General features: G+C 45.5%; 1 protein-coding gene across 1 annotated transcript in view; it reads right to left on the bottom strand.

Annotated features, from left to right (window-relative positions):
• Nucleotides 1–25,967, bottom strand: part of EXTL3 (exostosin like glycosyltransferase 3) — a 225,383-nt gene extending 199,416 nt beyond the window's left edge. The window contains exon 1 of the mRNA XM_037893835.2: nucleotides 25,792–25,967. The gene's annotated coding sequence lies outside the window, so the exon portion shown is untranslated. The remainder of the gene's footprint in view (nucleotides 1–25,791) is intronic.
• Nucleotides 25,968–27,305: the final 1,338 nt, after the last annotated feature.

The raw sequence follows: 27,305 nt of genomic DNA, 5'->3' as shown, positions 1-27,305 counted from the left end.
GCCAGTAGTACTGTTTTACACTCACTTTCCACCGGTGTAAACAACTACACCAGGTGGAAGGCTCACTATTGGTTATGTGGTATGAAGTTCATTCTCACGAATGGGGAGCATGCTGCACATAGGAAGGGACAGAAGACGTATTGCAGGTTTAAAAGTTCTCGGAAATTGTACATCATCATATTTTCCAGAAAGAAGACAACAGATGATGACAGCATTACAAGTTACCTAGACAAGATGTCACCCAGGCTAATGAACACACCCACACATCCTCTCTTGGGCACATACACACCCTTTTGTCTGTACTCACTCTTTCCCACCACCTTTACCCTATTCTTAAGCATATCCACCACAGCATTTGCAATATACCTACCGTTTTTAAAACAAGAGTTGTTCAGTGACTGTACAGCATGTAAAATTTTGAATACACTTTGCAAAACTTGTATGCAGTATCTGAAACTTTTTCAAATAGTTAATGAATACAAGAGGTTCAAAGTAAGCTTCTAAAAGAGGATTACACCTTTATATGAACGTACATTTTTACCATGTATAAGTGATATTATCCATCGTGCTTCAAAGCAGAGACCATCCACTAACTGGCTGGAGAAGGAAGAAATTTCCCCTCTAATTTGTTTAGTTCATAACTGTCCAAAACCAAGGATTATAGCATAGTCCATTGAATGATCTGGTACAGCAATTCTTCCATACTTACCATGCTTTTGGAACTCCCCTCTTCCCATTCTGTGAAGCTAGGCAGCTTCAAAGTGACTTACAAAAATAATCAATCCATCCCCAGGACGTCTCTGTGACTTAGGTAGATGCTACTAGCATTTTACAAAAGGAGAAACTGAGGCAGAGAGATTTCTCAAGCCCACAGAGGGAGGATGTGACAGAGCAGGGATCAGAAGGCAGGAGTTTATTATTTGTATTGCCGCAACAGCTAGGGGCCCCAGTCATGGGCCAGGTCCCCATTGTGCGAGGCGCTGTACAGACAAAACGAAAAGTGATCCCTGCCCCAACGATTTTACAATCTGGCTCTCAATGCTATGCTATGCTCAGTTCATGCTTCTCTCTCATGAAATTCCCTCACTGATACAATCCTTTCTGGACTTAGCAGAGAAGGAAAAAGAAGTGGAGAACTGATCTTCCAAGCCCCAAAGAAACAGTGAGCTTTCAGGAAAAGCAGGCAGCTTGGCAAATCTCTCCTTTCCTTCATTAAGTTCTGCCAAGATTATTATGTACATTTCAGTTAGGGAAGAGCAGCTCTGGTTTAGTTCTCTTATCATTTTTATCCCTATTAAGACATCAGTACTTCCAATCCATTCGGAGGGAACTCTCTGCTCTGACCTCCCCCACAGTGCAGAGCTGCTGCTCATCTGCCTCACGCATAGGGAGAGGACATCAGCACCATTTCAAGTACACCTCTCTAATAAAGATAGTGGCATGGTGACGTATCCCCAGCTCTCTCTCCATTCCACTTTCACAGCTATTGGTTTCATTCCCTTTACCCAGCAGTATTCACAAGATTTCACCTCAAAACTGTATGCAACTGGGTGAAGGGTTCCATTAGTGTTTAAAAAAAAGGGGGTTAAAATTCAGTGCAGGGGTCCTGTTAGCACCTTTTCTAACCTAAAACAAATCTTTTGATCTTGCTAATTGTTTTTGTTTGTTTGTTTGTTTAAATCTAAAGCTACCTTTGTGCTGGGAACCTTTCTTGTCTGCCTGGAAGTGAACCTGGGATTGAGAGTTGCAGTTTCTGATGGGATGATCCCCCTCTCCTTTCTTGTATTCCAACTCCATCCATTTTACCTCTCTGCCTTTCCCATGGCCAGATCTCTCCCATCTCATGTACGTCTAAGCATTTCTCACATCTAATGTACTGGTGTTTCCTCCCCACTGGAAAGCACATCAAGTTACTCTGAGTGGCTATTTAGAAGATCTGATACAGGCCAATGCTACGGACTCTTGGCACCATCCCACAGCCTGAGATGAACCCTGAAAAGCGTCTGTCGCTCTCCAAGGCAGCAGCAATCAAAGTTTTCACCCCCTTCCTCCACTAGAATAGCCATTAGGTTGGTCTCTTTCCTATCATTTTAATTGATTCTGTGTTTTTAAAACTTGCCTTCTTTCAGAAGAGATAGCACCCAGGCCGTGACCATTTGTGCGTATTAAAAGATCTCATGGTATGTTTGCAGGTAGCTGTCTTAACCGCAGTTTGTGGTATTGGATCTCTCAGTCTTCAGCCAGGCTGCTCAGTACTTGCATAGGAAGCCTCTAAAGAAAACCCAGGGTGCCTAAGGAAACGATAAGGGAACTAAAGAGGTAATATGCATCCCTCAATCATTACAGAAACCAGTGCCTCAGCATGATGCTCGGAAGCACTGTGCTGCTGAACCCTGGATCCTGCTGAGATCCTGAATATTTCTGGCCATTAAGAATCCCTTGGCACTCTTCACAAAAAAGAAGTGTTAATCTGTTGTCCTGACCAAATTCTAATTTAGGTAATTACATTCTATTGAAATTCCCATGGTAGTTGTTAAGGGATACGGGTTTTTCTTTACTTCATTCTGTGTGGTGGTGCAGTATGCACGATCAAAACAGCTGCCAGGTTTTGCAGAATATGTACCACCATTTCAGCGGTCGATGAAGGGATCCCCTGGTCAGGAAAGGTACCATGTAAAGTTAAGTATTTTAACAGCACAAAGTCATCACTGCCCAAAAAAACAACACAGTAAGGTCCAGAGGGCAGGGAAACACCGAATGACAATATCTATACCATGCTGGAAAAAGTAAATATAAAAAGTCGTTGGAAATTGGAACGTCTCAGAGCCACAGGTGTAATGGAATGCAGTCTTTTCCCTCCCGGCTTCCAATTCAGACTTATGGCCTCACCCAACACAGAACTTGGGCTGCAATCCAAAGAGCGAGGAAGTGGAATTGTAAATGCTGCACATGGGAATCCTGATCAAGTCCACAAAACATGGAATGTTTACAAGTCATGAAAGTTTTTGCTAACACTCTTGGGTGCTAAAGAATGCTGTCGGTTAGTAAAGATGGGTGGGGAAGAGAAGTAAATGTTCCTTGTTAACAGAGACACCGATATGCAGTGAAGCTTCTGTCTCCTACTGTACCTGGTGATTTGAAGATGGAAAATCAAGAGATAATAGTCTGGGAAGAAGGTTTTACTTTAAAGCTAAATACTGAGGGTCACAGGAAAAGTATATCACATCACATTGTCGCACAAGTCATTAACAATTAATATTACATTTTACATAACTCCAAGAAGCTACTTTATTATGTTGTATTTACATAACTGCACTGAGATAGTATCTTAATGAGAGCCACAATGCTTAAAAGGGTAATTTTCATACTGAAGCAATTAAATACGCAAAAAGGGGATTAGAAGGGTGGTCAGAAGTAAGCCGTGAGGGATGAGATGTCTCAGGAGATTGGTAATGTAATGTAGAGCTTTTCTCCTGTGCCCCAGGTCACTAGCAACTGAAAGTTGTTACCACCTGACCATTGTATGGTGGCCTTTCTAGTAGACAAATATACCTGATCACAACTGGCCACCTCATGGCAGTCTCAGAGAAGCTAAATGACTGACTGTCACTAGACCATGAAGACTGAACTACTTCTCGCTCCCAGATATGGACCCTCTACTATGCCCACCCAGGTCTTACTGGGAGGGAATGGTTTGTGGTGGATTTGAGCACACCGTGCCTTTTCTGTGGATAGAGGCCTTCAGAGCTCTCAGTCCAAAAATCTTTCACCAAGCACCAAAAATTCACTCAAACTCCATTATAAAGAACAACAAAAGCTTTCATACTGTAGTACACCTGGGAATATAAGCAAACACTCCTGAAGTGGTACTGCGACAGCAGCAAGGAGCAACCTACCCTTGCAAAGCTTTGATTTGAGGGGGTTAAGTGCCCAAACTGGGCTGGCACTGCAGAACGCTGAGGCTGCCTTTTGGAGCAGTAAAAGAGAAGGAACAATGCATGGGGCTAATTCGCTTCAGTGAGCCCACCGCTCTAAGGGCCTGCTCTATTTCTTCTAGTTCCCTTGAATTCTGTGTGTCAGTGCAGGTCAGACCTCTCCTTTCCTTTCCTCCCTCAAAACACACACTTTGAAGTTTTCCAGAGATACCCTTGAAGGAATGTCCATAGGGGACATCAGAGTAACTCCCCAACCCCCAAACTCTACCCTACCGCAGATGGCTAAGTTATAAATACAGAGGCATTTGGTAACTGTTGGTAGGAAAGAGCAGCCCAGCTTTTTTTCAACTCATTCAAGCTGTTTGTTCAACTTAAAGCACTGCTGTCTAATGCAGTTCAGACAAGAAGCCAACGTTCATTTTATTTTGACATATTGTTACCAAGTTATTCTGTAGTATTTAACCTTTAACACGATTTATGAGTGACTGAAAACTGCTAATTTAGGCCCTCAATCCAGCAGAGCACACATGTAATGTAAAGCATGGGAGTAATCCCCCTGAAGTCAATGCTTTGTTGGAGTGGGCCACAAGACCCAATGTTGTGAGGTTGCAAGCACCTCAAATTCCATTGAAGTCAGTGAAATTTGAGGACCATCAGCACCTTGCAGGACTGAAGGGTTCTCTACTGCAGGGGCTCCCAAATGGTGGGCCACGACACAGTCCCAGGTGGTCTGCTGGCGCAACTGCAGTCTCCAGTCAAGCTGTTAGTAAACCTTTAACTCCACGTGACTCGTGTAATCTAAGTAAAAGCTAAATAAATGTAATGTTTTGAGCTGTATATGTCAGAGTATAGAAAAAACGGATTTGTTTTAAAGAAACAAGCTGCAATATGTCAAGTTTAAGTCTCGTGAGTACAACAGTGCGTTTCACTGCAAGGTAACCTAGCAACACAGACACAGTTCTCCATTTACAACAGTAAAAAACAGCAAGCAGTATTTCAATCTGACATGGATCGATTTATTTTTCAAAAACAAGAAGGGTGCATTAGTGAAGAAGATAATGAAAGTCCCAGTCCTGGACCATCTGCAGCTACACAAAATGAGCCAGCCAAAAAAAGAAAGTGGTAAGAAAATATGATAACATGTACTTGATGTCTGGATTCTCCTTTACCGATCAGATGAGTACCCATTGCCTGAGTGTGTTATAACTGTCATTTTATATTTTTGTTTACAATATTTGATTCTTTTCTCATTAGAAGACAATAGGGTTGGGTCTTTACTTACACAGCATAGAAATTCAGATTTTACACTAAAAAAAATAAAACAATGTTGGACAACTATTTTGTTTTAAAATCAACACCATGTTATTTAACAATTTTGTTAATGTTGTGTTGCTTATTGTTCAGTTTTATACATTTGTACATTTATACACAGTGTTTTCTCTGTTTGAACACCACATTTTGCTCTCTCAACATATTTGTAAAGTGCAGTTTTACGAAAACTGTTTGGTTTGAAAGATCTTGAAGTATTTCTTTGCGTGCATATTGCTAGGTATTCTGTCATTACAATTGTTTACATTAAAATGTAAAGGAAAAATTTACATTGTTTATTTACAGTGTTAGGCTTTATACGTATGTAAACATTAAAATTAATAATTTTCCTCAAGAAGTGCTAATAGTGGGCCACAATACCTATTGCAGCTGGGAAAAAAGTTTGGGAACCCTCCCGCTCTAGTGGACAAAAGACTGGATCTACGATTCAGCCATGACCCTAAGAACCCCTCAATGTCAACTGGCAAGGCAGGTACAAGAATATTCAGATCTTGGTCTGTACGATCTTATTCACCAAAGAATATCATGTGAGGTCTTAAACAAAAGCTGGTCGTTAACACTGTTATGAAATCTATGGAGATATTAGCTAAGGAGGTACATATCTATACTGAAAATAAGTTCCTAAAGTCTGTATCGAGGCAGAGTTGACAAAAAGGTGTATTCACCTCTCTCTCTGTTGACATGTAAATTAAACATTGTAAGTAGGGCTGTCGATTAATTGCAATGACTCACACGATTAACTCAAAAAAATTAATCGCGATTAAAAAAATGTAATCGCACTGTTAAACAGATTACAAATTGAAATTTATTAAATATTTTTGATGTTTTTCTACATTTTCAAATATATCTATTTCAGTTACAACACAGAATACAAAGTGGACAGTGCTCACTTTATATTATCTTTTATTACAAATATTTGCTCTGTAAAAATGATAAAAGAAATAGTATTTTTCAATTCTCCTCATACAAGTACTGTAGTGCAATCTCTTTATCACAAAAGTGCAACTTACAAATGTAGAATTATGTACAAAAAAACCCTGCACTCAAAAACAATGTAAAACTTTAGAGGCTACAAGTCCATTCTGTCCTACTTCTTGTTCAGCCAATCACTAAGAGAAACAAGTTTGTTTACATTTATGGGAAATAATGCTGCTCACTTCTTAATTACAGTGTCACCTGAAAGCAAGAATAGGCGGTCACATGGCACTGTTGTAGCTGGCATCGCAAGATATTTACGTGCCAGATGTGCTAAAGATTCCTATCATCGTTCCAGAGGACATGCTTCCATGCTGATGACGCTTGTTAAAAAAATAATGTGTTAATTACATTTGTGACTGAACTCCTTGAGAAAGAATTGTATGTCTTCTGCTCTGTTTTACTCGCATTCTGCCATATATTTCATGTTATAGCTGTTTCAGATGATGACCCAGCAAATGTTGTTCGTTTTAAGAACACTTTCACTGCAAATTTGACAAAATGCAAAGAAGATACCAATGTGAAATTTCTAAAAGATAGCTACAGCACTCGACCCAAGGTTTAAGAATCTGAAGTGCTGTCCAAAATCTGAGAGGGCCGAGGTATGGAGCATGCTTTCAGAAGTCTTAAAAGAGCAACAGTGATGCAAAAACTACAGAACCCAAACCACAAAAATAAAAATCAACCTTCTGCTGCTGGCATCTGACTCAGCTGATGAAAACGAACATGCATCGGTCCGCACTGCTTTGCATCATTATTGAGCAGAATCCGTCATCAGCATGGACGCATGTCCTCTGGAATGGTGGTTGAAGCATCAAGGGACATATGAATCTTTAACACATCTGGCATACAAATATCTTGCGATGCCGGCTACAACAGTGCTATGTGAATGCCTGTTCTCACTTTCAGGTGACACTGTAAACAAGAAGCAGGCAGCATTATCTTCTGCACAAGTAAACAAACTTGTTCGTCTGAACAAGAAGTAGGACTCAGTGGACTTGCAGGCTCTAAAGTTTTACATTGTTTTATTTTTGAATGTAGGGGGGTTTTGTACATAATTCTACATTTGTAAGTTCAACTTTCATGATAAAGACACTGCACTACAGTACTTGTATTAGGTGAATTGAAAAATACTCTTTCTTTTGTTTTTTACAGTGCAATTATTTGTAATCAAAATAATAACATAAAGTGAGCACTGTCCACTTTGTATTCTGTGTTGTAACTGAAATCAATATATTTGAAAATGTAGAAAACATCCAAAAATATTTAAATAAATGGTATTCTATTATTGTTTAATCACGTGACTAAGAAAATTAATCGCGATTAATTTTGTTAATCGTTTGACAGCCCTAATTGTAAGCTGATACAATGGAAACCCCACTTACATACAAAATCAACGGGGGAATGTGAAATAAGCATTCTGGAGAATAAGCTAAGGGAAGTTATCCTGACTCTAGGGCCAATAAAAAGTACTTTGAGGGAATATAAAGAAAAGGCAAGGAAGACACCCCTTTATCCTGCATGTAGGAAGTAAACAGAGAGTGCATTTATAGTCATGAAAACAGGAGCTCAAACAGGTTTGGTGGAAAACACTGCAGAAGATATGTGAGGTGATATAAATGTACTCAGACTGGAGGTTAACCTGTTATGGTTAATCTCTAGAAAGCAAGTTAGAATTTTGTTTTATATTAGCATCCTATTAGGCACTCAGGCATTCTCAGAATACCAGACATTACAGTACTTCTGGGAAAGGTGCAAGCCTGCCCCAACTGGGGTGACCCTGCCTCCACCAGCATGACATAGTCATGCTGCTCGGGGGAACAGATGCCATTTTTAAGAGTGCACCACTTTGCCACTGCCGGCATGAACTTGCACGCAAGGGCATGCTGGCGGGGGCAGGGCAGCATGCTCTTCAAAAAGGCATCCCCCCATCGGGTAGTAGACAAAACCACATCCAGTTTTGTCTTGAGTACAAGACAGGGGACAAACCCTAGAAAAGCAGAACTGTTCAATTTGATACCGGATGAGTGGATTGCCTATTTTAAACCTGCTGTTTCTATTATCTTTACTCTCTATTTCTTAAAACTTTGGTAATAAACTTATGGATGGTGTTTTCACTATAAATATAGCTGAGTGCTGTGGTATTAAGCTGAGTGCTGATCCTGAGTCGTATCACACAAGCTGGGATATACACTATTCCCTTAGGGGCAGCAGACCTGGTATTTCTGCAAGTGTTCAGTAGAGAAGGGGTTGGACGCTACAGGTGAACACTCCAAAAGGGCTCAGGGATTGGGGTGCACCGACTGTTAACCTACAAGGCAAAGTAAGGGCTGGCACAGCACAGAGGAGAGTGTCTGGGTGGCTCACAGGCTGGTGGCATCAAGGAGCTGACATCCAATTAAGCACAAGCAGGACTCCCTTGCCCTGGAGACAGAGGGATAACAAGGTGATTCACAGTCCTTGGTACCCCGAGAACCAACACATCAGGAGACATAGGTTCAACATCTTGCTCAGTTACAGACTTCCTTTGTGACCTTGGGCAAGTCATTTAATTTACCCTGTGCCTCAGGTCCCCATCTGTAAAACTGGGACAACACTACCCTTCCACACAGGGCTGCTTTGAGGAAATAATTCATTATAGATTACAAGGTACTCAAATACCATGGTGACAAGGACTATAGATGTAAATAGATAGAGATAAAAAAATTAGACAAAAGCCAAATTGGAATGCATTTTGTATTTTGAAAAATTCTACTTAAATATATTTTTAGTTCCTTCTGTGATACTGAGTGAACTATCTGTCTGCTAATGTATTTAAAAATCACACAGTGACATTCAAAATTTCTATAGTGCTTATTCTAAAGCAATAATATTTGCCTGTGATTTTCTAAAATGTGTCTTTGCACCTATGTAGCGTGGGAAATCGTGATCATGGTGTCAAGACTGACAAATGTGTTTGCAGCTTTGGTTTCCCAGAGGGCCGTGCTTGTCGCTTCACAAAGAAAAAGCAACAGATAGCTCTATCTACTGTCCAAAAATCTGGGGCCTAATAGTATTCAGAAGCATTCCCTAGTAACATAAATTGGTTCGTCTCTAAGGTGCCACAAGTACTCCTTTTCTTCTAGTGACATAAGGCTAAGCCGGGGTGGCCAACCTGAGCCTGAGAAGGAGCCAGAATTTACCAATGTACATTGCCAAAGAGCCACAGTAACACATCAGCAGCCCCCGTCAGCTCCCCTACCCCGCTCCCAGCGCCTCCCACACACCGGCAGCCCCGCCGATCAGCGCCTCCCCCTCCCTTCCCGCACCTCCCGATCAGCTGGTTCGTGGCATGCAGGAGGCTCTGCAGGGGAGGAGTGAGGGTAAGGCAGGCTCCAGGGAGGGGGCGGGAAGGGGCAGAGCGGGGGCAGGGCCTGTGGCTCTCAACCTGTCCAGACTACTGTACCCCTTTCAGGAGTCTGATTTGTCTTGAATACTCCCCAAGTTTCACCTCACTTAAAAATTACTTGCTTACAAAATCAGACATAAAAATACAAAAAAGTGTCACAGCGCACTACGACTGCAACATTGCTGACTTTCTCATGCTTACCATCTAATTATAAAATAAATCAATTGGAATATAAATATTGCTCTTACGTTTCAGTGTATAGTAAACAGGGCAGTATAAATAAGTCACTGGCTGTATGAAATTTTAGCTTGTACTGACTTCACTGGTGCATTTTATGTAGCCTGTTGTAAAAGCATGCAAATATCTATATGAGCTGATGGCCTCTGTGTACCCCTGGTTGAGAACCACTGAGTTAGGCTACAGGGTTGCACAGATAACCTTCTGAATATGAACCAATGCAGTGCTGTCCTTCGAAAGTCTGCGAACAGACACTGCCGCTGCTGCTGTTTATAACTCTCCCAGCCAGCAGAGTGAATTTGACAAAGCTACGAGCCAGTTAAATTTCTACTATTAGGAATGCAGAGGGCAGCAATTAAATGGAGAGCAATCATGTGATCTTAAAGTCTGAATCAGAGCCAAGCACTGGAGCTCTTAGTGGAGGACGTTCACCAAAACAGAGGTTGACAAGAGGGGAGCCAAATAAAAGGACAAAAAGGAAATGAGCTTTTAGCTTAGCATATATGGGTGGAGGGAGGAGTATGCTCAAGTGGGAAAAGCACAATCTCGGGAGCCAGGAACTCTAATCCCACTGACTTGTTACCTGGCCATGGGAAAATCATGGCACCTCTGTGCCTCACTTTTCACATCTGTGAAATGGAACGAATTTTATTTCCCTACTTCCTTGAGGCCTTCTGAATCTTAATTCATAAGCACTGATAAAGTGCTTTGAGATCTTCTGACAGGTGGCACCACGACAGCATAATCATAACTGAAAACATCTCCTAACTGAGTGAGAACAAACAATTTGCCCTCCCCGGCAAATGATACATACACAATGACATTCCACAGAAAATATTATGACTAAGGTTTAATTTGACTGGATTTAGACTCCACAAGAAGTCTTCCTCTTTGTCTCTAATAGAAGATAGTCAAGGAAGCTACAAACTTTATGTCCTACAGGTTTTTTTTTGTTTGTTTGTTTTAAATAAAAGGTGGATTCCTAGATTATTGTTGTACTTGAGGCAGTGGAAGAAGCTGAATAGAATACATCATAAAAAGGTGCCACTGGGATCAGTTAAATCCAGCAAAATGGAAAGCACTGAGAAACGCTGGAGCCAAAACATAAAACTGGATTTAACTGGACATGTTCCATGGCAGGATGTCAATAAAAAGGGAACCTCATAAAGTAACAGCAATGTGGCTTATTGGTGCAGCCAATAAAGAAAGTGCCATTGGCCAGATACTCAGGTGAAGTAAATCAGTGTAGCTGTGCTGAAATCAATGGAGTGATGCTGATTTACGCCAGCTGAGGCTCTGGCCCTGTATATGTAAACTCAGTCATAACCCCATTCCCCCACCCCCAACACTTTGAGCCATACAATTAATGAGAACTTTGCCTGTATATAGCACTGTTCATCTTCAAAGAGCTCTAGAACGATCCATAAGACTCTTCGCATCCTCTTGAGGTAGAGGCATTTTATGAAAGGGGAAACAGAGCCACAGGTTAAGCTATCTGCCCATGGCTACAGAATGAGACTATTAAAACCAAGATCACAGGGCAGAAGTTCCTGGCTCCCAGTCGCAGTCTCATACCACTAGGCAGAAATTATCAGATTATTTAAGCAGCTCAAGGGAGGTCACAGATTTATAGACTCCAAGGCCAGAAGGGACTGTTGTGATCATCTAGTCCAGTGGTCTCCGAAGTTTTTGGATCGCACACCCCCACGGTGCTGCCAAAGAAAGGAGAGGGGAAGACCTACCGCAGGCATGCAGAGCTGCCGCCGAAGAAAAAAAACACGGCAGAGTGCTATCCAGCAGTGCTCCTCCTGCCGCGCACCCCCGGGATCCTGTGGCGCCCCCCACTTTGGAGACCACTGATCTAGTCTGACCTCCTGATAACGCAGGCCAGAGACCTGCCTCACAATAATTCCTAGACCGATCTTTTAGAAAAACATCCAATCTTGATTTTAAAATGGTCAGTGATAGAAAATCCACCAAGACCCTTTGTAATTTTTTCCAATTATTAGTTACTCTCACTGTTGAAAATGTACTCCTTATTTTCTGTCTGAATTTCCAGCCATTGGAACATGTGATACCTTTCTCTGCTAGAGTGAAGAGCCCATTATTAACTATTTGTTCCCCATCTAGATACTGATAGACAGTAATCAAGTCACCCCTTAACCATGTCTTTTTTAAGCTAAATAGTGCAGTATACTCAAAGCACCAATTCTCCACTGCCTTAGACCTTGTGTCATCATTTACGCATATGCAAAGTTAGAGTGAAACATTAGCACCAGTGTGAATGAAAGCAGAATTCTGATTCAGTAGCATTTTATACCCACTTTGTACTGGGATAAATGGTGCACGGCAGTGCAAGATTCAGCTCCATAAGTGAAATCCTGGCTTCACCTAAATCAATGGGAATTTTGAAGCTGACTTGGATTTCACTCACATATTTTAACCTGAAAAATAAGGGAGCAGAGTCTATAGTAGTTTACAGGAACGGCAAATCAGCATTTTATTCTCAGCTCTACTACTCATGTATTGTGCAATCATGATCAAGTTACTGAACATCAGATTCCCCCATCATCAAATGGAGAAAACAGCAATCTGACAGTGATGTTGCAAGACTGAATTAATGTTTGTGAAGCCTCCCTGAAGGAAAGATGCTACAGAAGAGCTAAGTGTTACTGCTACTACTGCCCTGCTCAAAGAATAAGTCCCCAGGGGAGACCAGAGCTGGAGTATAGGTGATGCGTGGGGGGAGGCAGAAGATGTGGGGTCACATACCCCCCCCACCCCCCAGATTTGCTGCTTGGCTTGTACTGAGCATGCTCCATAACACTGCTGAAGCCAGGGGCTCTCACTCTGAGCCCCCCTCTCACACACACACACACACACACTCACTCACTATCTGCAGGCGCGGGTGGTCTCTAAACTGGATAGTTTAATTTACAATATATATCATGAGTGGAATAAAAATAAGCAGCTAAAGAGGAGAGTGGGGGGAACTCCAAGATGTCTTTGTTAGTTCCAAGTATTCAGGGAGAAAAGAGTTATTATTTGAGGTCCAGATTATTCATGAACTTTCAACAAACGCAGATCTGTCATTGCTACAAATTCACAAGTGGCAACTGAGACAAATGGATGCAATTTCTGTAATTTCATCTGTTGCAACTGCAAGCCGGAACAGAGGGTTTTACTAGCTTTTGCTTTGTGCTTAGCTTCGTTTCTGAGTCCTGCAACTAGACACATTGTCATAGTGAAAATTTGCTTAGGTTTGCATGTTAGTAGGTATGGCTTTGGCTAGGCTAAGCTTTACAATGTAGAGTTGACCACTCATTGTACGGGTTTGGTGAAACCAATTTTTTAATGAGGGATCATCTTGTTGCTTGCAGCCTATGTTAAAGCCACTAGTTCTATGGAAAAGATATCCTCAAAATGAACGGTTGGCTGCACATTTTGTTATAGTATCTTTCTTTTTTCTTTTTCTTTAAATGTTGCTTCCAAGTTTGCAACAGCTGGCATGAGGTCTTTCCATTGGTTTAGACAGAGTCAATTTTCATCTGGTCTTTCTCTTGAAAGTATCACCCTGATTTGTATTGTCTTTTCCTTTTGAATTTTCAGTTCTCCCTTCTCTGGGTTGCATGCGTGCCCGCTCTCATGTTTTTTAATCTCCTATACCTCTTATTAAGAGTTTCTTCATTCTCTCACACACACACACACACTTTTGCTGTGAGAAAACAATAGGACGCAAGGGAAGTCCCGCTAGAAGGAAACATTAAAGACCTCAGGCCCAGAACTAGCTGAAGCCTTTAGCCCACTGCCTGAAAGAACCAGTGCAGGACTGGTGATCTCCAATTCCCACTGAACTACAAGCTTCCCCGGCCCCAGTCTCCACTGGGTCCTAACAGCAAACCATGGTGGCTGTTTTTAAACAGATCAGTAGGTGTAGTGCCAATGACGAGTTCCAGCCTGAAAAAGGAGCGATGGGCACTGCCCAGCGAGACGACACAAGGCACACCCTTCCGTGGGGAGAGGGGCTTTTAAACCCAGACGTCAGTTTAAATTGGAAGCTCTTTGGGGTATGGATCCCCTTTTTGTTCTGTGTTTGTACAGAAGCTAGCTCAGCGGGGTCCCAGCCCGTGGCTGAGGTTCAAATAAGGTTGCCAACCCTCACGGTTTCGCCGGGAGTCTCCCGCAATCAGGCTCTATGTCCCGGAGGCTACTGCAGCCAAACCCAGAGATTTTGGGCGCTAACAGTCCGGCAGCACAGTGGGGCTAAGGCAGGCTTCTGGAAGCAGCCAGCACCATCCTTGCAGCCTCTGGGAGGGGGGCTAGAAGGGTCTCTGCACACTACCCTGCCCCGACCGCTGACTCCTCAGCTCCCATTGGCTGGGAACTGTGGCCAATCAGAGCTGCGGGGGCAGTGCCTGCGGGCAGGGGCAGCGTGCGGAACTCCCTACCCCCCACCACCTAGGAGCTGCTGCCAGAGGGATGTGCCGGTCACTTTCAGGAGCTGCCCGAGGTAAGCGCTGCCCGCTTCACCCCAGACCCCTGCTCCAGCCCAGAGCCCACACCGAAACTCCCTCCCAGAGCCCATACCCCCTCTTGCACCCCAAACCCCTGCTCCAGGCTCAGCCCGGAGCCCTCTCCCACACCCAATCTCCCTATCAGAGCCCGCACCCCAACTCCCTGCCCCAGGCTCAGCCCGAAGCCACCTCCTACACTCCGAACCTCTCAATCCCATCCCCCAGCCCAGAGCCTGCACCCCCTCCCATACTTCAACCCCCTGCCCCAGCCCAGTGAAAGTGAGTGAGGGTGGGGGAGAGTGAGCAATGAAGGGAGGGGGGCTGGAGTGAGTGGGGGCGGGGCCTTGGAGAAGGGGCGAGGCAAGGATGTTTGAGTTTGTGCCATTAGACAGTTGGCAACCGTAGGCTCCAAGGTGCTGCGGTAATACAAATAATAAAAACCAAAGAGGGAAAAATGTGGATGGTGGTGTGGGTACAGGATCAAAACAAGGGATCCAGTGGGGGGTGACACCAAGCACAGGAAAGTGGACAAAGCCTGCTGCTCCGTGAAGGAGCCCAAGGACTCAGCCAACGCTACCCAGAGGAATTCTGTCTGGAAGCATGCACAGACAAAGGACTGTTAAAGGACCCCAACATTCGGGGAGAACCCTCCTGGCCAGCATCCTCCTCCTGTTCTAATGGATGGCCACCTTGGCCAGCACCAGGCAGCCACTGGAAAGGTCACAAAAGTGCCAGATCAACAGTCCCAGACACTGCAAACTTCTGTTTATCCACAGCGCAAGCAGCAGTCGTGAGAACTCCCCACACTGCCTCTAAGTGGGTCAGCTTTGATGGGAAAGAACTATGTCTAGCAGTAACAGAGGAAGTTGGTCTCCATGATCTATTCAGTCTGTGGCCTCCCACCCACCCGAGACAGACAATAAGGGTGCCAGTTTGTGCCAACTGTAATGTAGACACTTGTCCAATGTGTGCTGAACAGTGACCTTCCAATTCATTATGCACAGACCACGTACCATCAGGTGGTGACATGCACAGATCACTATTTACCTCAGCTTGACTCAAATCAGTGACCTAGAGAGGTCCCATTGCCAATGGCCTCGGCCATCAAGTTATTTCCTCTTTTTAGAAAACTGCTTCAACGCACCGAGAACTATTTCCCCCCTTCGTTAATAGCACCATTGTCCCTATTTTTTTCTCTTTTAACCTCAGAGAAGGCAAAAAGGGCGAATTCAGAGTTCGCCTTGTGTTCCTGATCAGTAAGCAGGCTGCCTGAAGTTACACGACCCCTTTACCGTTTTGAGGGTAGTCACAGGATTGATTTGGCCAGCAGTAAAAGGACAGAACACTTATGCTCAAAGCTTGTGCCAAGCCACAAAGAGTCAAGATAGATAACGTAATGAGCTGGCTAGTGTATATATGTACTACTTCCCCCTACCTCCTGGAAAACATGTGATAGATATTGAAAGCATGACGGATGTTCATCACATTGTTTGATGCCCTACTACAGTGGTTTTCAGCCTGTGGTCCACAGACTCCCAGCGGTCCGCAGACTATGTCTAAGGTTTCTAAAGGGGTCCACGCCACCATTCAAAATTTTTTAGGGGTCTGCAAATGGAAAAAACTGTTGAAAACCACTGCACTACCGGATGGCGCTCAGAGACTCCGGTGAAAGCACAGTGTAAGAACCTTTACAGAACAGAATCAGAACTGCTCAGATGTATGTCACAAGCCCTGTACTGCTAAACATATAATGGAGATTTTCCTTTAGCACAAAAGACAAGGGCCTCTTTGAGCAGGAAGCCTCGGTCCTGTCTTCTGCTGAAGTGAACTTCCTAGTGACCACAGACTGCAACCAAGTGACAAACAGGAAGTGCTTAGGTGGACACAGATTTATTACAACACACAGAAGCATTAAGATCTGCCTCCCTCAGACCCTCATCTAAGTTAGGAAAATGATGAATTACAGTCACTGTGATGCAATATGTTGATGAATGAAGAATATTCTACCCCCGTCTCCACAGTTCAGTGATAGGTTTGAGACCAGGCAGCAATATCATCCCTTGTAATTGATGAGCTCAGATGTTTTCACCCTTAATATCTATGTTATTTAATTACATACATCCAAAGTCTGAACTTCCCCGGTGGGTAAAATTATCCAAAAGACAACCAGTCTGCTAGAGAGTTTTATTACCAGACCAGGAGAAGAAATGAGGATGTTCACCCAACAGCTGTGAAGAGGTCAGTTCCATGATAGGAAGCTATCTATGACGAAAACATCTCCTCCTTGTTTTATTGTAGCTCTGCACTAGCAGCCATGTAGTTACAGCTGTGACATGACATGTCCAATGTAAGCTCCTATTTCCAGGGCTCAGAATAACCTAGGGGTGGGGAGGAGAAAAATACTCCACACTTTTTGAGGCTGAAATGTCTCCTGCTCATTCTCAGTCCAGAAGCTAATTTCTTTTTGTTTTTAAAAGTTTGATAACTCTGCATCAGCCAAGTCGATTCTTATCTGAACGTGTTGGTGATGGAGAGGCTTTTTAACTAGTTAAAGTTTTTAGTTCCTTTTGTTTTTCACAACACTGCAAGTGGGTGGCACAGCTGAGAATAGGTTGTGTGTCCCTAATCAAACCATTAGAGAACATATTGCCTCTTTGCGGGGAAAAATATTTATCCTTCCTGTACTCCTTAAAAAGGCAGGTCACCTAGGAGCAAACATTTATCAGTCTCAATTGAATTGAGTGTTCCCACACACCTCTGATTTCTGCAGAGTCAGCTGGATTTAAAAGACAACGTGGGTCACCTCTGAAGTATTTCCATACTTCATTGTGCAAGCTCCTAATCGCTACAATATATTTTTCATGTCTTCAATGGGAATTATGATCCAGCTTAATGTGGTGGATTTATACACGTTTCCCCTTGAGTTTATGCAGCGAGAGCTATAGAATTAAATTTCTTTCACTTACGTAGATATAATTCACTCCAAAAGAAAACTCCAAGAAACTTACAAGCCTCTCAAAAGAAGGATTTATAACAGATTGTCCTTCTCCGTCTTTTCCCTTAGCTGAGACAATACATGCAGTAGCATAATTGTCTTTTAAGTAGCTCCATAGTGGCACAGGGGACAATGCAACTGAAACCTTGCAAAGATTTATCTAGGTTTTAATCTTGCATTCAGGGGTTTAAATGCTACCACCACAGCCCCCCAAGGTGCTTGGGCCCCACTGAATCCAGAAGTAGCAGTTCAACACGAGCATGAGACAGCTGGCCCACGAGGGAAGAGGAGAGAAGGCAGCTGATGTGAAAACAGGCCACACTCAGCTGAAGAGGAGTGAGCTAGGCAGAGATCAGTTGCCTGTGGAGAAACAGGCACAAATGCAGCCACTGCTAAGCAGAAAGCTTGGCACAAAGGTCTTGGAAAAGAGGAGCGGGAACTTTAGGGGATGAAGGGGTTTGGAAAGAGAAGGGTTCATCTGAGCATGTGAGGGGACAGTTTGAAGAGAGAGCGTATAGTTTTGTTTTGTTTTTTTAAAAACAACCCTAAGGGAAACATTTCAAGGCAGGAACATGAGCCAATTTTGCAGAACTGGGAGTGGTTTGGGCTTCTAAGGTTTGGCTTGAAATGATTTTCAACAACAGATTTTTCTTTTCAAGGATTTGCATGTGATACATGTTACATTATTACAGCCGTTGGGGTCTGCTTGGGCTCGATTATACTGTCAGTTGTATACAATGCTTATTGGTTCCGTGGGAGTTACCAGTGCTGCCAACCCCAAGTGTTCAAAAAACAAGTCAGGACCAAAATATAATGAAGAAAAAAAAAAAGTGGGGCTCTTTTTATTTGCCTTCTGGGTTTTCAGCCTTGGGGAGGGAGATAACTTTTGTAGTTCTCCTCTGCAATCATGCACTTTTTTTTAAAGCTTTCCTTTGCAACCATGAGGGCAAAAAATAGAAGCTGAAAGTTTTGCATAGTCACATGACTCCAGGAGCTGGGTCTTTTGTTTTTTCTTAAACAACCACAAGGCTCACAATAAAACCGTGAACGTCGGAAACACCGGGTTGCACTTGAACACAGCAGCCAGGGTAATGTTTAGTTCACTCAGATGCAATTGCATTGCTAGCAAGTTTGGCTGCAGCTGCCCCATCAAATATTTATTTCTGAGTCTATAGTATATCTTGGACCCCAGTTTGGGCCGTATGTGTGTGGCCAAGGCGGGGTCAGAACCATTCAAAGTTGTGTAGCAAACTGCTTTTCTCCACAGAAACTTGTTAAGGTGACTTTAAAAAAAAAAAAAAAAAAAAAAGCTTGTTCACCCAGTTAAAATTAAAACAAATTTCCATCCTCACCCCATTCCCCCTCCACACCTGAAAAAGTTGGGGGGAGGGGCAAGGCACTATCTTATTGAGGATTAGCCACTCAGAGTTTGATCATTTTAAAAGGCAGCCTGTTTTCGAGGTTAGGCTTAGGAATGTCTCAATCTTTCTTGTGAAACCAAAATGAAAAACGTAATTCTTCCAAAAACAAATTCTTCCCTCGACCTAGCTACCACCTGTCAGGGAGGTAGATCACCTACGCTGACAGGAGAACCCTGTGTTGGCATAGATAACGTCTACACTGAAGCGCTACAGAGGCGCAGCTATGCCACTGTAGCATTTTAAGTGTAGACAGGCCCTTAGACCAGTGGTTTTCAACCTTTTTTCATTCACAGACCTTTAAAAAATTTCAAATGTCACTGTTGGACCCTTTGGAAATCTTAGACATAGTCTGCAGACCCCACAGGCCGCAGACCACAGGTTGCAAACCACTGTTCTATGGTAACGACAAACTTTCGTGGACCCCTCACACATAGTCTGTGGATCCCCAAGGGTCTGCTGACCACAGGTTGCAAACCACTGCCTTAGGCTCTGAAAGCCTGATCTGCAAGGTGCTTAGTGCCTCCTGAGAGAGATAGAGCAACTTCCATTTACTGATGGGACTTGAAGTCACCGAGAACACTCAGCACCAGATAGCATCAAGTCCTTATACGAGTTTGGAACAATTTTCTGCCAAAGTTTGTTAATGGTGCTAGTTACGTTCCCTTTCAGAACTTGCTGGTTATTGAATTTCTCCGACTTCTGAAACAATTCTGTTGTTTTTTAAACCATCTTCTAAAAAACTGGGGAGGGAGGACTTTAAAAGGGTGGCAGCGCAGTAGGTATTAAATAAACATCTCATCTATATTTAAAACTGGGTTTGATCTTTACTGTTTTCATTCCATCCCCCACATCTTGACTTGTAATTTCTTCAGTTGCTTTTGTGTGTGGTGGGTTGGATTGGGTTTTTTAAACATACTGCTTCAACTAATTTTTTGATCAATTATTAAAAACATTGCTCTCCTTTTTCATTCTCTGCTCCCAACAGAAAGTGCAGCTAGAAAGAAAGTTGAACTGGAAAGATTTTTTTAAAACAAAATATTTTGAAAAGAAATCCTAAAATCCCAGGACAACAACAGAAAATATCTTTAATGATGGAAGTTACAGCTTCGGCCCCCATCCTGCAATCAGACGAAAGCCAGCAAACCTCTTTCCTGGGGATCTGCCCAAGTGGATCTGATTACAGGATTGGTGGCCTAATTTTAAAAAACAAATGTATTGACTCTTCCCAAACGTTTTCTTGCATTACTGTCAGCATCAGTAATGCTGTAACAAATCCTTGGCCGCACTGGAATTTCATGAGTGCCACTGCACTCGGCACCGAGAACTTCATGGTGACAAGAACGACAGGACTCAGATCTTTGTGTCCCCAAAGCACATGAGTGAAGGCAGCGTGAGAAACAAGAGCTAAAAGGAAATTTGTTACCATATGAATACAGCACCAGCAGTGCTCAGTGCATGTTTTGCTACAGTCCTGTCAGAGAACCTACAATCTGAACGGACAACATACAGTCAGAGGAAGTGGAGTGGGACGTAACGAAGAGGGCTGTGATTGAACAGCGAAGTTAAGCATACATCACTCACCCAGCGCCTACACTCGCACTGCGTTCACCTAAGTAGGTTGACCACGGCTCTGCATCACATGTGGAGTTGGTGATATTGTGCCACCGTAATAGGACTGTTAGATTGGCAGGAGACAAATTTGAGTGTAGACTCTGGCATATCTCAGCCGATGCCAGCGGACTTACGTCGACCTAACTTTGTAGCGTAGACCAGACTTAATTCTGGTTGTTGGGTTAGTGTGTGGGGGCTGGGGTGTGTCAGTGTCCTGTGATATACAGATCAAAATAGATGATCTGGAGGTCCCTTTGGGCCTTGAATTCTATGACTATGTTAGTTCAAAGATTTTATTTGATGTTTTTAAATCAAAGTACTGTTATTTAAGAGAGAATCTCCATTAACAGGTAGCAGTACAGAGTCTATGGCAGCGTGGAACAGTTCCAATTCCATCCAGTGGAGGATGGTAGTACACATACAATGACCAATTCATTGCGATATCAGCACTCATATAGCACTTCACAACTTCAAAGCACTACACAATTAATGGCCGCAACGACCAAGTAGTATTATTTCCCATTTAATAATGGGAACTAAGGCACAGAAGGAAACTGACATGCCCACGGTCACACAACAAATCAGTGTGAGAATCAAAATTAGAGCTCAAGAGTTTCTGGCTCCCAACCCTGTGCTCAACCCACACCTCTCGACAGGGCGTTAGACTAGCAAATGCATGTATGTCGGAATAAAAAATTTAACCAATTTCAATGGGAGCCTTTCTCAGTCCTCACACCCTGCACACGGATATCCGGGAGTCTGTGCATTCATAAAAAGAGCTGGAAGAGACACTGCCTCTTGTCTAGTCTCCAGTGTAGGATTGCTTCCAGCAACAGATTACTCAATGTTATGTCTAGTCTAGTCTTAAACGACCCAAGCAATGGGGCTTCCACCACTTCCCTTGGGAGACTGGTCCACAGCCTACTAGGACTGAGTGTTACAAAGTTTAGGCTTGAATGGGCCAAATTCAGCATTAGTGTAATTCCACTGACGTCAACTACATTCAGCACAAGGGAAACGTTTTCTGGTTACTGAGCCAAACTCAGAGCTGGCACAGATTAGGGTAAGCACAGAGTTGTCCCCACTTACACGACCTCCCTCTGCAGCACTTGCAAGAACAAAGCTGCACCCTGTTTGCATCCAGATCCACTTGTGTCTCCTAGTCGGACCTGCTGAATGAAGACAAATGTCAACTCGCCCCATGCTGCTGCAGATGACTTGATGCAACTCCCTCCCCTCCACCTCAGGCACTGGGCTGGCAAGACCTGAACTATTCAGGCAATGCATGGATGTGTGTCTAGATGGCAGCTCCAACGCACCAGATGAGCCCTATGCATTTCTAACTACAGTGTTAGAACTGGGAAGCAGGGCTAAGAGTGCAGAGCCAGGACCTGGCTGAGTCACAGGCCAGGACTCTATGCTACTGCACAGGTCACCTGCCTGCTTCTCTATGCAGAGTGGCCTCCCCCAGGCCAATTCATCACCCACCTTTGAAAGGAGATTTGAGATGCACCTGAAACAGTCTCCCCCACTCGACCCAGCACCCATTCCAGCCTTCAAATCCCTACTCAAAATGCACTTTTCAAGGAGCCATTCCTTCCTTATTCTCCTCTCTGATGAGCTCTCCATACCCTCTTCATCTTACTTCACTCCAGCCAGGTCATCTGACGAAGCACCCCAGTCATAGGAGCAGAGGAAATGCCCTGTAGATAGCCCTCTGCTCTGATCTATGCCAACAGCCTCTTTTGACAGTGGCCAGAACCAGCCGCTTCCAAGGACAGTGCGAGAAACCCTGAAGCAACCAGCTGGGGAATAACTGGCCTGCAGGAAAAGCGCCTTCCTGACCTTCACAGTTACAGAGTTTCGCTTCTGCTCTGAAGCATAAGGGCTCGATGTCCTTTTTCCACTCCTGCCTCTATCCCTTCTTCTGTGTAACGTCCTTTGCACGAACAACCTCCCTATCCAGCCCCACCTTCGCCTTGACCCTTTCCTCCTCCGAGTCCCTATTTCAAACATACTTCTTCCAACAAGTTGGCCCACTGTAACCCTCCCCTCAGCAGGTGGCTGACATCCCCTAACTGTTCATTAACGAGACGCGTGCTCATTGCTTTTCGCTGCCTCCTTCGTATTATCTACCTGGACTGGAAGGGACCATGCCTTTCTCTGTGTCTGACCATCAACAGTGCCATACAAATAGGTAACCTGCCTCTCCTACATTGCGCAGGCTCTTGTGGATAGGAGATGTCTCGGACGCTGTCTTGCTGTATGAGCGCCATGCACGTGGACGGTGCCATGTCAATGATTTCTGGAAAGAATTCCAGCCTCATAGCAGAGCGTCCTCCCTCCGGCTTCCCCTTCTGCTGGCTCCTGCGCGGGCAGCCCTGAGGGAGTGGGAGAGGCACATTCCAGTGCTCTGCGGGAGTTCAAAGCTTGTGCAGACTCCAGCTTCCGGACCTGGCCAGGTCCTGCAGTGGTGGGCATGGCACAGGAACTTCTCTAAATCTTGCCAGAGAAAGGTGCCAGCTTCTTTGCTTTATAGCATCCACTGCCTTATGATCCCAGAGTGGCACAGAACATTAACTCTGCACCAAACCCTCGCCAGCACACCCAGCCCTGAATGGAATATAACAGCTACCACCACCATGAGTAATCACACTTAGCACTTACACGGCCCCTTTCATCTCAGGGTCTAACTGCTTTACGGACACCCCTGTAGGGGCTGTTGTATCGGGACCTTGCAGCCAGCAGGACCTCAGCAAGTTGGTTTTAAAAAGTGAGGTGGGGAAGGAGGAGTGAAGGAAGAGCCTCTGAAAGACAGACTGCAGCTTCCTCAGAGGACAGGGAAGAAGTTTGTTCAGATGATTTTGTTTAAGACAATAAGAGACTGGAAACGAGTTTTAAAGGAAGATACTAGGTTGGACCATTTGCCCTTTAGTGAGCCCCAGTAGTCTGATGTGGTGGGAAAGATAAACAAATAAACCATGTGTTTCATGATGTAAGCTTCTGTCCTATTTTTGTTCCTGACAAAATCCCGTTTTTTCTTTTTTTAAATGTTGCTCTTTCTTGGTGCTTTCACACAGCTCTACAATTAAAAAAAAAAAACCCGTAGGTAATGTCTTGCTAATACGGCATTAGGCTTCTTCCAAATCTGTCACCTCCAGACCCAGAGTTACAGGCCTATGATGGAAGCATAATGTGCCGAGAGTACTGCGCCAGCAAGGGGGATGAGGGGAAAAGACAGAAGATTGTGCAATGACAGTGGGAGACTCGGAGTTCTGATTTATTTTCAACGAAGATAATACTGCTTCTAAAATCAGAAGTGCCCTAATAATCCACGTCCCAGCATGAGGAGTTAACATGAAAAGGAGATATAGATACCAATAAGAAGTGATGTGCAGGTGGAGGGAAATCCTGAAACACCCATGTTCAAGCTAAAGGGAATTTGGGATAATTTTTCCATCCCCTCCTCTCTGGACATTGCTAAAATCATCCCTGCTAGGAAGGGCTTCTCCGCACCTCAAAAATGATTGCAAAGATCAAATTTTCCTTACTTTCCAAATGGCAAGGTTCTTTTAAAAGTAAGATTTGCCAGGGAAAGGATTCACTTGGGTTCAACTGTAACGTGACTGACTGCCATTCCCTTGCACTGAAGTGCTGTGTTATACCATCAATACGCTAACTGGACCAAAACCAGGGCTTGGTGAAAGGGTTGCAATCCTGAAGTTTCCCAAACTCCAGGTATTCGCTTTGACCCAAGCTTAATTTGACCCAGCATGATGGGTGGCTGTTTTTTTAAACCAGAAACAAATTCCAAACTGCCCCCCCATTCAGAATTGGAGGAGGAGGAGACAAGAGTCTTACACTGCCATGTAAGAAAATACCAGAGAGCCCCGATCTGAGAAGTATGTTGCTGCTTGATCTTGCTTTAAAAATACATAATGATATGAGAGTACCGCAGCAAACTCTGCGGGCTTTCCCTCACAGCTATGGTGGTACCATACTAGGGTGACCAGACGTCCCAATTTTACAGGGACAGTCCCGATATTTGGGGCTTTTTCTTATATAGGTGTCAATTACCCTCCAGACCCCCGTCTCGATTTTTCACATTTGCTCTCTGGTCACCCTGTACCATACTCACTCCTAGAGCGCCATGCACTGTTGATATATTGGGAACTAGCTCCTACCAAAAAGAAAAGGAGGACTTGTGGCACCTTAGAGACTAACCAATTTATTTGAGCATAAGCTTTCCTGAGCTACAGCTCACTTCATCGGATGCATATTGTGGAAAGTATAGAAGATCTTTTTATACACACAAAGCATGAAAAAATGTGTGTTTACCACTACAAAAGGTTTTCTCTCCCCCCACCCCACTCTCCTGCTGGTAATAGCTTATCTAAAGTGATCACCCTCCTTACAATGTAATGTAATGTAATCAACATAGCTCCTGTCAGTGTTTGGCTTTTCCCATTGCTGACACACACAAACACACACACACACACAGCAAGAAAGTTCTCTACGGGACCCGCGGGGCCAGCCACACCGATGTAAAAGGGAGTGGTGGGAGGGGAACAAGGAGGCTGCCCGGCAGATCTGGGAGCGGGGGGCCGGGCAGGCAGAAGGAAGCTGGGGTTCAGAGCGGCAGGGGCCCCCGCGCTGCCCGGGGGTTCACGCGGTGCCGCTGCGGGCGGCGCAGCCCCGGCGTGAGACTCCAGGCCCGGGGCTCGGCTGCCCCCGCGTGCTTCGCTTTCCCCGGCGCCGGCCGGCAGCCCCTCGCTCCGCGCCGGCACAAAGAAACCCGGCCAGCGAACAACGCGGAGCCGAGCGACAGCGAGCCCGGAGCCGAGCGGCTTCGGGCGGGACGTTTCCCTGCCTCTGGGGCTCGCGCGTGGCTTTTCGGTGGGGGGGGGGGGGTTACAAGACAAAAAAAAAAAAACACGACCCCCCCCCCGGCCGGCCGCGCTCCCGTCCTCGGCACGACTCGGCGTGGCAGCCGCCGCCCGAAGTCCCGCACACGCCGCGGGCCGGCTTCCCTCCCCGCCCGTGCCCACCGCAGGGCACCGGGACACACGCCTGGGGGGAGGGGGAGAGTGCGCCCTGGCACGGACCCACACGAGCGTGCAACAAGCCCTAGCTCCTGACACCCGTGCGCCCTCCCCTGCGGCCACACACGAGCCAGCCGCCCGCCTCCCGCTCCGTGCGAAGCGGCCAGGGCTCCCCACCCCAAAGCCTCCGGCGGGAGCATAACCCCAGCCGCGGCTCAGCCTGCCACACCGACCAACGCGCGCCCCAATTCCTCCGCTCCCACCCCTCCGGGAGCCGCGGGGAGCCATGTCTGGACCACCCCAGCCTCACGACCACTCAGGGCGAGCCCGCTTCCAGCCCTTACCTGCCGGCGGCGGGGAGCAGGGGCGCCAAGCGCGCAGGGTTGGCCGGCAGAGAAGGCTCGCGCCGCTTTCCCCGCCCGCCCGCCGGCTCTCAGCTCCCTGGCGGCGGCGGCAGCATTGTGAAACAATCCCCGGGTGCGGAGCCGCAGCCAGCGGCGGCCACCAGGCCCATGGTGCATTGTGGGAGGCCGCTGCTAACCAGCGAGGGGAAGGCGACTCCTGGCGGAGATGCGGGGCGGGTGGGGAAAGGCCGCGTTGCCCGGGGTCGGGTTGAAGCAAGGGGGGGGTGGGCGTCCCTGGCGGCGCTTCAGAGAGGGACACGTTTATTTGGGCCTAAGCTTTCGTGGGCTAAAAGCCCCTCGTTGTTTTTGCTGATACAGACTCGCGCGGCTACCCCTCTGGAAGAAGAGGGTTGAGGACTGTGGGCGCTGGGGAGGGGAAATCTAATGGGCCCTTAGCCTGAGAGGGGACCCCCCCCCCCCCCCCGTGTGATCTATACAGAACAGTTTCCATGATCAGACCCGCCTGGTGAAGGCACGGGGCGGGCAGCTCTGGCAAAGGGCACCCCCTGTGAGCTTTAGAGTCAGTGGCTGTTTCCAGGCCTGGCTGTGTCACACCATTGTAGGTGCTGGGGGTTCGGGTGAGAGGCTTTGGAGGAACCACATTCAGGGCGAAGGAGGCCCAACTGAGGCAAGATATGCGGCCCCCACAGGGTGACCGTATTTCCTTACATTGAAAACGGGACACCGGGTACGTGACCGCGGCAGGCGTCTCAGGGTCAGCCCCGTACTGCCTGGTGTCAAAGCTCGCCTGAGCCCCACCTCTCAGAGCTGGCCCAAGCCCTGCCAGGCGAGGCTGTCAGCCTGAACCAACGTCACAGATGTCATGACTTTTTTGGCAAAACTGGGCATTGGTCCCACTGACTCTTGTCCAAAAGTTTCTCCACGCTAAATGGGATAGCAAATGGGACAAATGCCCGTTTTTGCCCCCCCAAAAAGTTGTGATGTCCAGGACCAAGCTTAAAAAGGGGACTGTCCCAGCCAAAACAAGACATATGGGCACCCTAGCCACCCCAGGTCAAACCAGGGAAAGACATAGTCTGGACTAACTATGTTTATTTGTATTCCAGTAGCCCTTAAAAGTCCCAATCAAGACTGGCACGCCCTTGTTGCAGACCCCATATGTACACACAGTAAGAGACAGTTCCTGCCCTGAAGAGTTTATACGTCTAAATGGGCTAGATGGACAAAGGAAGTAAGTGTTGGTATTAGAACTGTTGGGAATTTTATGTTGGAATAGTTTTCTGATGGAGAATGCACTTTTTGCAGCAATGGGATTTTCTGCAGGAAAATTTAGATTTTCTGTCAGGAAAGGCAAATTGAAGCTCCCCAGCTGCCCACCTGGAAAGCTCTTGTTAATTTCATTATCTTCTGTCTGCAGGGATAACGTGAAAGTGACAAGAGCCTTCTGGGCAGGCAGGAAGCTGAAAAATGCTGTTCCCCTTCTCCTGAAACGG

Source organism: Chelonia mydas, chromosome 3 (genome assembly GCF_015237465.2).
Source record: "Chelonia mydas isolate rCheMyd1 chromosome 3, rCheMyd1.pri.v2, whole genome shotgun sequence".
In the NCBI taxonomy this organism is placed as follows: domain Eukaryota; kingdom Metazoa; phylum Chordata; order Testudines; family Cheloniidae; genus Chelonia; species Chelonia mydas.
This window is presented reverse-complemented; position numbering and strand designations above follow the sequence as displayed.